Here is a 10,250-nt window from a genome sequence, read left to right as displayed (position 1 = left end):
AAGTTTTGGGATTTACATCTCAAGGCTACTGTCTTCCAAAAGATAGACTTCGTCAAGCAAAAGAAAAAATTTGAGCGGGATTACCTGAAGAAATGGCCGAGTATGTCAACTTTCCTAACGGCCTGGTTCTATCACTGAAGTAATCCACCACACCATGGTTGCTTTCTGCATCAATTTACAACAAGGGGCTAGAGGGAATGTCACGCCCATGGAAAACAAAGACAAAAGTGATGCAAAGGGGAATACCAATGCCCAAATTTCTTCCCAAGGCAATTCCAATAGGAGAAAAGAATTTACAAAGGTAAAAACAAACTCTCTCATGAAGGGCTTGAAGCTTTTTGCAAGGACCATAAGTGTTTTAAGTGTGGGGAGCAAGGACATGGCTATCGTTCTTGCCCCAAGAGAAATGCCCGCAATGAGACTTCTAGAGCTTCCACCATCAATGCTCCAAAAGAGGATGCTCATTGCAAAGGATCACCTCTCTCCTATGCTTGGGGAAAGATAAGGGAACATGATGCCTTCATCTTGTTTGACCCTGGCTCTACTCACAACTTCATATCAATGGAGTTGGCCACCAAGTTGGGCATTCAACCTTTTGAGATGGGAGATACTATAACTACTAACACAACTTTCAAGGGACAACAAGCCTCCATTACTCCCTTGATTGGGAAGTTGAGGCTTCATGTCCAAAGCTATGTCGACAAAGAAGACTTTTTCATCTCTCCTCTCCAACATGAGGATGCTATCCTAGGGGCACCATGGTTCAACCGCATGGCTGCCAACATGAAGTTTCTTGAAAGGAGAATCTACTTCACCTACAGGGAAAAGAGCATATATATAGATGCTAATGAGTCTGGTCGTACTATACCACTTGTAAATTCACTAGATTTTGATAAGTCAATGAAAAGCTCGATTTTTGTGTACATGATTTTTGTCAAAGAATCCACTAATGATGCTAAAGAATCCACATGATTTTTGTCAAAGAATCCACTAATGATGCTAATGATTTATCAAATGAAAATGGTAGGAATCAAGAAGAATTAGACTTTGTCTACTTTTCTAAGTGGATTCCAAGATGTTTTCATCGATGATATCCCTATGGACTTACCTCCAAAACGAGGGGATGATGACCATCGAATTGAGCTCCTACCAGGAAGCTCACCACCTAACAAGCCTCCTTATCGAGTTTTCCAAGCTCAACAAGAGGAGATCATGAGGCAAGTACAAGAATTGGTAGACAAAGGGATGGTGAGACCTAGCTCCTCTCCCTTTTGTTCTCCAATCCTTTTAATGCAAAAGAAAGATGGTACACACCCTATGTGTGTAGACTATCGAGCACTAAACCATATCACTATCAAAAACAGATTTCCCGTGCCTTGGGTAGAAGATCTGTTTGATAAAATACAAGGCTCTACCTACTTCAGTAGGATTGACCTTAAAAGTGGCTATTATCAAATAAGGATAGTGGATGAAGATATCCTAAAGACCGCGTTTCGTACAACGTTTGGTCTTTATGAATATCTAGTCATGCCTTTTGGCTTGACCAATACACCAGCCACATTCAATTGTTTGATGGAGAAAATAATTAGACCCCATTGCAAGTTCACTAGAGTGTTCTTTGACGATATCATAATCTATTGCAAGTCCTTGGAGGAACACAAGCAACATCTCCAAGTGATTTTTCAAGCATTGAGGGAGAACGAGCTTTTTCTCAACCAAAAGAAAAGTGAATTTTTCCTTCAAGAGATTCAATACTTAGGTCATATTATCTCTCAAGATGGTATCCGTATGGATCCATCAAAGTTAAAAGTAATAAAAGCATGGCATAATTCAAGGAATCTACATGAGCTAAGAAGCTTTATTGTTATGTGTGCATACTATAGACGCTTCATAGAAAAATTTTCTCAAATAGCAGGACCATTACATGACTTAACAAAGAAGAACGTTAAATATTCATGGAATGCTAAGTAGCAAAATGCTTTTGACAAGATCAGAGAGAAGCTTACCTCTCAACCAGTCCTCATGCTTCCGGATCTCTCAAACCATTTGAGGTCCAATGTGATGCTTGTAGTGATTGCCTTGGAGCACTATTGCTTCAAGAAGGACATACCATAGCATATGAGAGCCGAAGGCTCAATACGGATGAACATGGGTTTGTCACTTTCTCGACGGCCATGGCCCTTTGCTCCGATTCCAAGAATTGCAATAGTAGAGGTGCCAATAATGCATGCAAGCAAAAAGCAGGGATTTGATAGAAGTCCTTAATGAGATATGAAGTTTCCTTCTTGTTAAGCATATGCGTGTTCTCTATAGCATGCAAAAGGTGTGTGTACGGCCATACCAGTTTCTTCTCTGATTGTGCAATTTAAGTGTTTACCACGACTAGTCAAGCACGACTTGACTTTGCACAAATTGGCAAATTTGGGGTTCTACATGCACAGATGCATTGTTATTCTCCCGATTGTACAACATTACGGCAAGCAAGGATTGCATTGAGTTATGAGCATTGACAAAGGGGTTTCATTGCCTGTTGGAATCCACGGCTAAGTTGGGAATTTTTGCCACAGTCGGCAACGAGCATGGCTCTCTCACATGTTGATCCAGTCCATCACTAAGCACGTTACAATTATAAAATTTGAACTCATCTTGCAGAGGTTTTTATCATGCCAACTTGACAAGCAGTGGTTGCTTTGGTGCAATCCAATAGCTACCCTTCTTTACCTATCTCTTTCAGTATTGGGTAATCTGTGGATTTTCAATCAGATGTACGCTTTGGCAAGGCCGCTTTTCTCTGAATGCTCGACAAGGTCGACTTCCTTTTGCTATGACATTGTACATTGGCAAGAGTATCTATTTGCTATGAGCATTCAATATCAATTTTGGGTCATCTTATTGCTAGACTTCTAGGAAGCAAGGCTTCATTCTAAGATGTACGACATAACAGTTTTTGATGTTCAGAATATGCTATCAGCATACAAACTTGGGAGTCTTTGCAGCATGTCTGCCTATTTTCTCACTGGAGATCAATTAAACCAAGCCAAGAAGGCATGTGCGGGACATCCGACAGATCTCAAGTTATTCGTTTATATGGCTATGAGCCGGATTCGAGCACACTACCAGAAACCTGCCCACAAGTGGGCGACAAGGTTAGTCAATTCCAAGTTTTGTTTGTTTATGTTTTCCTTTTCATTCTGGAAAAGACCTCTCCGTTGTGCAAAGAAAAGTGCTTGGGCAGACTTCATAAGAAGCCACTATACAAAGCAAAGTGCTTTGACTGTCTTCGTGTGAAGTACGGCTTCTCTTCTGTGCCAAGGTCTTATCGATTGACTTCAGATCAATGATAATGGCACACATCTTTAGCACTACGTGGATATAAGCTCACAATTTATGCTCCACTGCACTGTGATGTATCCATGCCAGTGTAATGGTTCAAGGTACGTCTACCAACAGCTCATATGGTTGAGACTGTCATTATAGCCAAGGACGAGGTAAGTAACTGACATGTTAAAACAATTGTTATTTATGTATATTCACCGGCAAAATGTCATACCTCAGTTACTCTGGTCATGACCACATATACAATAGGTGGGTCCATATGTGAATTATGGTACCTCTCTCTCCAAGGGCGTGTAGTTGTACACTTATAGGATAAAACACAGACATGGTCTGGCATACAACACATTCACATAAGGGGTTTTCCTCAGCCCAACATTCTCTCTCTCTCTCTCTCTCTCTCTCTCTCTCTCTCTCTCTTTCCAGTTTCTTGAAATCTTTCTATGTTAATATGGTAACAGGACGGGCTAAGAGCCATCTATTGCTACCTATTTTAGAAAGGCTAAGAGCCATCTGTTGATAATCCATAGTGATTGTTTTCAAGATAAAAAAAGTCTATTACATTGAGTGACCATCGATTATAATGGACAAGCAAGAGTCTTGCCATTAGTGATTTTTTGGACATTATTTGCGCACTGCACACTTTAAGTGTGACAGTCAAGTTGAGTTTTGGACGTCTTAAACTCGTAAGGGCTTATCTCTACCAAGGTGTATGGATGAAGCCAGTATTTCAAACCGCACTATTGCTCACAAAAACTTCAGATTATGGATTTCTGGGTGTGACAAAGATCTAGTTGTGCATACTACTCAACTTTCAGTGGAGCTCCTATTAGCACTAAGAGTGCCTATATGAGTACAGTTTTGGGTTAAGACCCAACTCGTGATTACTAAATCACTTAGTAGGGTTGATGGTTAATTGTTGGACCCTTCACCCTTGCATTTTCAAGTAAGTAAGTCCAGAGACTGCCAAGGGGTAGTGAAAAAGTTTTGACTTCAAAGAGAATGTACTGCCATGGGCCAACCCAAGGGGGATCATAGACATAGGCCAAGGGTCGGCTACTAGTAGAGCAGCTTTTCTACAAAGTTTAACCACGGGGTTTGGACTGCAAAATCAACCCCCAAGGTTACCTGTACAATATTACTTGCATTTCACTTCGTGTTCCTAGGCCTTTGCAGACAAAAAAATTGGGCAGGTGCTCTTCAGTTCGAATAAGTGAACACACTATTTAACCTAATGGTACGCATTTGTTTTGGTTTTGTTTCTTTTGGTTTGATTTTCCATGTAGAATGCATGAAATATGTTTTCATCCATTTTTTCTCTTAAGAGAAATGACACGATCATCTAAGATCCAAGCAGTTTGGGCTGTAGTGTCCAACATAAGTTCCTGCATGATGTAGTTATAGACCCACTTATAGGGTTTATTTGGCACATGTTGTCACATGGGATTCAACATGGTCTAGGAACTCAAGGAGTTTGGTTTAGCCAGTGTAGAGCAAGGCTAATGAGGGTCCCTCTCACTCCCGTCGTAGAGTGTTAGCAGTTACCTCCACGACAAGTACATTTTGTACTTGAAGGATGTTCTTTTTTCAGACATTCTTACATGAGACATACTCCACCTGTGGAGAGTATGAGTCTCTGGGACTAGCACTGGCACCCCCTATTTCAAATAGGTGTCACGACAAAGTCCCTAGGTGCTGGTCAAATCTGGTTTTTAGACCATTTTCAACTCAACGTATTAGGAGCAATTTCAGTGGCCAAAAATTGTCAGATACTTAGAATGACTTGTTAAGGTACAAGTGCTACTAAACAACATTACAGATGGTTGTTTATGCATATAGCTAGGCTATGAGTTGTTAATGAAAACATTTCACAGTTTGTACCTAGACGTGATTAATGTTTCACCTTCTATTTGGGTTCAAACAATCCAGCAAGGCTTGCAAATGATTGCAACAAAAGATATTTAGTTTCTTTTCAGAACTCTTTACATTCCTCTTTAATGTGTGCTAGGAGCATCACATTTGCCATAAGTATGGGCAAGAATGATCATGGATATACAGGTTCTGATCTATTTGTTTTGCTAAATGCATGCACACTAGGTGTTATGGGCCCTAGTGTTTAGCAAAGGCTGATTTGGAGCGGCATGCATATTCATCACATCAGTTGCTTATGAAGCATTTTATACTCTATGTGTAGTATCTCTATGAGATTACTTTTGGGTCTACCAATCACCAATAGAGGTCATGGCTTGGTTTGGGTGCTTGTGGATCTTCCGAGATAACCGAGATGGTTATTCAGGCAATTGTTGATTCCTCAGCAAGGTTGTACGATATGGTGCACCCCGTTTACCAGTCCTCTGGGAAGTCTGTCTTAGAATTGTGGGGGAAAAACACCTCAGTACTGTCAGTTGTCCAAGGGGATAACCAGATTACAAAGTATAATCTTGTGCTAAAGGATATGCAAAGTGCGTACGCTAGCACCCAATAATCTAATTAGTAAGCATTTATTGCTCTAGTTGGCATTTGTTTACCATAAGTTACAACATGTTTGCAACTAGGTTTAGTCTCTTCATGTATAAGTCAGATTCTCAACCTTGAACACTAGTTATGGTGGGGTTGTTTACTAATGAAGTTTGAGGACAAGTCAAGGACTTAAACTTGGCTGATGAGTTATGTCAGCAAGTTACTTTCATGGAAAGTGAAAGCTAGGAGATACTCTTTCCGATACATCTTTGTTGTGATAACTTGTTTAGCATGCTCATGTGCATTCTAAATGGAGTCTACACACTATGATTGGATAGGAACCGGTACAATTAGATGGTTGCAAATAGACAACAAGGTAGACAATCAAGATGTTACTCTTGGTTTCATTGAACCTCCTACTGCACCGTGTTCCGGTCAAGCAACCAACTAGATCCATGACAGATTCCACTGTGGAAAACATTAGTATTTCATCACTCTTGTTTCCGAGGACAAAACCACTTCTCCAAGGGGGGAGTAATGTCATGCCAAGGGCAACAACCCTGGAGGTTAGGTATCAGGCCAAGGGCCCATTGCTAATGCGAAGGGATCCTAGGGCCAAGAGGCTATAAAAGGGAGGTTGGGTGGAGGATTCAGACATGACAGTCCCAGGGTTTTACAACAGTCGAGTCATATTTCTCTACAAAAGTTCAACTAACATCTCTATAGATATGGTCTTGACACTGATCCTCATCGTAACATCCTTGGCAAGCACTGCAAGTAGATATGGTCATAGCCCCAATCTTGCACCATCTTAAGTTAATGCATGAATGGTCTCCCATCAGGAAGAGGATGGGGTCTAGAAGGGCCTCTTTATTTTCCATGAGATTATGGAGGTGATTAACATTTTGACAAATAGGTGCATGCCATGTGTACAAGAATGGTGGGTATGTAAGAGTGGTCAAAGAATTCATTTTTCATCCAACAGAGAAGGTGGATTATTTTATGTTTTTGGACCTTCCATAACTCCTAGATATAATCTTTGATTTGAGTCAGGATTATAGATGATCTACATGCTAAGCCCTTTTCGTAGATATGATACTTGATATGGTTCTACCCGCTATATTTTAAGTTTTTTCTTTTTGGGGAAGGGGGGGGATCTAAATTCAAATAAACTAGCCGTTTTGCCTATTTGAATTCAAAAGTTGGACTTTGATCCTTAACTACCAAATAAAGAGGCCCTCTTAGACGTAAGCTCAAGAAGGACTAATTGGGAAATGAATCTTTATTCACCTTGGTGGTCTTATAGAGTGTCATTCAAAATGGCTTTGAATGCCACTCCATTTAATTTAGTCTATGGACTTGATGCTATATTGCCAATGGAGTTTTTGTTGCCAACCCTCAGAGTTGCAGGAGAATTAGAGTACAAAGGTCATGAGTTGTTAGAACAACTTGAGGACTTGGAATGGCTAGATGAGCAAAGAGTAGCGGCCATAACATAGATATATGTTCAAAAGCAAAAACAAAAACACCTCTTTGATTCACATTTGTTGTTGATGAAAGTCTTCAAGCAAGGAGATTTGGTATTGATTTACTCACTAAAACAACACGTCCCTAAATTCAAGAAAAAGGAACCCAACCATTGTAATACTGCAGAGCTAAAGTCAAGGGCTATCATAAGGACTTCATTTCCACATTAGATTTGATCAATCTTAATATCTTTGTGCACGGATTTTTGTGTCCACACACATTTATTTGCATTCTTTGATGAGCATATGAATGAAGATATTGTACTCAAGAGTTCCATGGATGAGAACATACAAAGCTATCCACGATTGGGACAACAAGGTTCTTGAGTTAACATTCAAAGGTGGATATTTAAGAGTACCATTTTCCCACAGCCATGAAGAGTGAAAGGCCACTCTAAAAACTCCTAAGCTACCAGAACACATGATCAACTTAGCACCAATGTCCACTATTCAAAACCAAATCCACCCTCATAATACCAACATGCAAGGAACCGGGCAATTGTGGATACCAAAAGCTCAACTCGCCAACAGTTCGAAGCAGATTCGAGTACCTAAACAATTGTTGAATCATCGAAATAAATCACAACCAACACATCCCCATCAGCCGCATCACAAATCACAAAAGGTACAATGGACTAAATTGATGTGGAAACCAAAGTAGTAGCTTGAAGCCAAGCCTCAACTAAAGATGGTATATAAATGGCAACTCACAAAAACAACAAGCAAAGTGACGTACAAGTGGGTGTCAAAGATTTAGTCATTATTACCAGCACACCCACCTATAACATTATCAAATGATTTTAGGACCACTGACAATTATATGCCAAGGACTATCAAGGAAAGAGCACAATTGCTTCAAGATCTACTCTTCAAGAGAGTCAACCAAGAGGATGCTTTGTCGACAACCCTTGAGCTCACTGCTCAAGAGCCACCTCTTGCATTGTATAGTGTTTTGAATTGCATTGACCTCAATAGCATGGTAGATCCAATCTCGTATATGCATAGCTAGGACTTGACTACCCATGCACTTCACTGCGCGGTACACACCCTCTCATCCTAGAGGACTTACACAAGGAGGGGAGGAGGCATTCTGAGTATAGACCCAGATAGTTGAAATACAAACCAGAGAAAAGTGGACTGTTTTGAAGTGTTTATGTGTTAACATGTGAGTCTTTGCATTTCAAAATTCAAATGCCCTTATAAGTAAAGAGAACGGGGACTATACAATATCATAATCCCTAGGTGTGTGGAAATTGTGTAAATATCGTCAAAAAATCAAAGCTATTACAATTTTCACTCCTTTTGTATTTTTTTGGCCAAAAAAGTGATTGAAATGGAGAAATCCACAAAAATATGGCAAAGTCTAGTGTTTATGTGTGTTTAGGTATTTTTAAGACTATTTTTTTATTTTTTGGATTACTCTAGTATTTTAATTTTAGTTTTTTAATGAAAAGGATCAAAAATAGAAAATAAATAGTAAGCAGGCTCAGATGGAGAAACAAAAGATATTTTGATGATCAAGAAGGGAAGATGGACGAGCATGTCAAATCTTGTTCAATTTGGACGATAGTACAACAAAAAGCCTAAATTGGGCCCGCAATGTCTGATTTGGTGCATTTCTCAAAAAATGAGCGATCGGAATCCAAACAACAAAATTTTTAAAAGAAAAGTGTATTACATAGTGTAGTAGGACTAATGGAGAGTTTGAGAGAAAATGACTCAAGAAACCCAGGTATGTATAGCCTAGGTAGGCCAAAACTAGTCTCATTTCTACTTTGATCTTCTTGGAGAGAGTTCTCAGAGTTGATTTTCAGCGAGCTTTTGCCTACTTCCACTAGCCTCTATGTTACATAGTCTCGCACAAGACACGAGGGATACATTCCTAACTAACGAGTCTATTTAAAAGTGTTTTTGGGGCCAGGGTAACTAAGAAAAACCCTAGGTTTGTAGCGCCTTCACGAGAAAGAATGGAGAGAAAAATGACCATAACTCCTAGATCTATGGACCAAATCATACCAAACCTGAAGGGGGGCATTGTGATGATTGATAGAACATTCCCAATGTGTCATATGACCATTTTGACAAGTGACACAAGAAAAACCAAAAAAGTAGACCAAAAGCTGAAAAAACTCAAGGAGACCAAAATCAATTCCAATTAAGGCTTAAGAGTTACATATGTGCATGGCTTTGGAAGTTGGAAAAACTAAAAAAGTTGCAACCCTAGATGATAAGCGTGCTTAGTATCTCTTGTCCCCAAATTGGTCCATTTCCACATTTTCACTTCATGCATACTATCCTCATGATGCATCCAAGCCTTGAATCCCCTTACAAGTCAAAAATCACTCCATTCATGCTTACATCATAAAAAAATGCACTAAATTTTCCAAATCCCAAAATTTGACCTAAGGGAACCACTTCCAAGTTCAAAAAGTGCAAGAACCATTTTTGAGCATGGGAACACCTCCTACAACCTGCCTAAGCCAAAAGAGTGCAAAAAAACTTAAAAAGTGGCACAGTAAATTATAAGCGCACTTATTATCTCTTGTGGCCAAATGAGCATAAAATTGAAAATTCTTGTTTCCATCAATTGTATCATACTGTCACAAGCGTGCACACCAAGTTTGGTTCAATTTGGACACCCAAATGTTTTGCACCGACACTTAGTCATTTTTATAGCCTTCCAGCCAAGAAGTAATCTCCAACGAGCCATCAATGCATCCAAATCCAACCAAATTTTAAATCCTATTTATTTTCAATGCCTATGACCCATGTGCACAACAAAACTCTTGTTTTGATGCCAAAATGAGGCCCTAGATGATAAGCGCGCTTATTATCTCAGATGTCAATTTTTTGTCCAATCAACTTTTTGATGTTTATACTTTGTTTTTATCGTTCATTGTGATAATTATTTGGTTTTTATTGTAAATTTGA

Source organism: Adiantum capillus-veneris, chromosome 30 (genome assembly GCF_014529385.1).
Source record: "Adiantum capillus-veneris isolate H3 chromosome 30, ASM1452938v2, whole genome shotgun sequence".
Lineage (NCBI taxonomy): Eukaryota > Viridiplantae > Streptophyta > Polypodiopsida > Polypodiales > Pteridaceae > Adiantum > Adiantum capillus-veneris.
The sequence above is the reverse complement of the archived record's forward strand: the minus strand, read 5'-3'. Positions refer to the sequence as shown.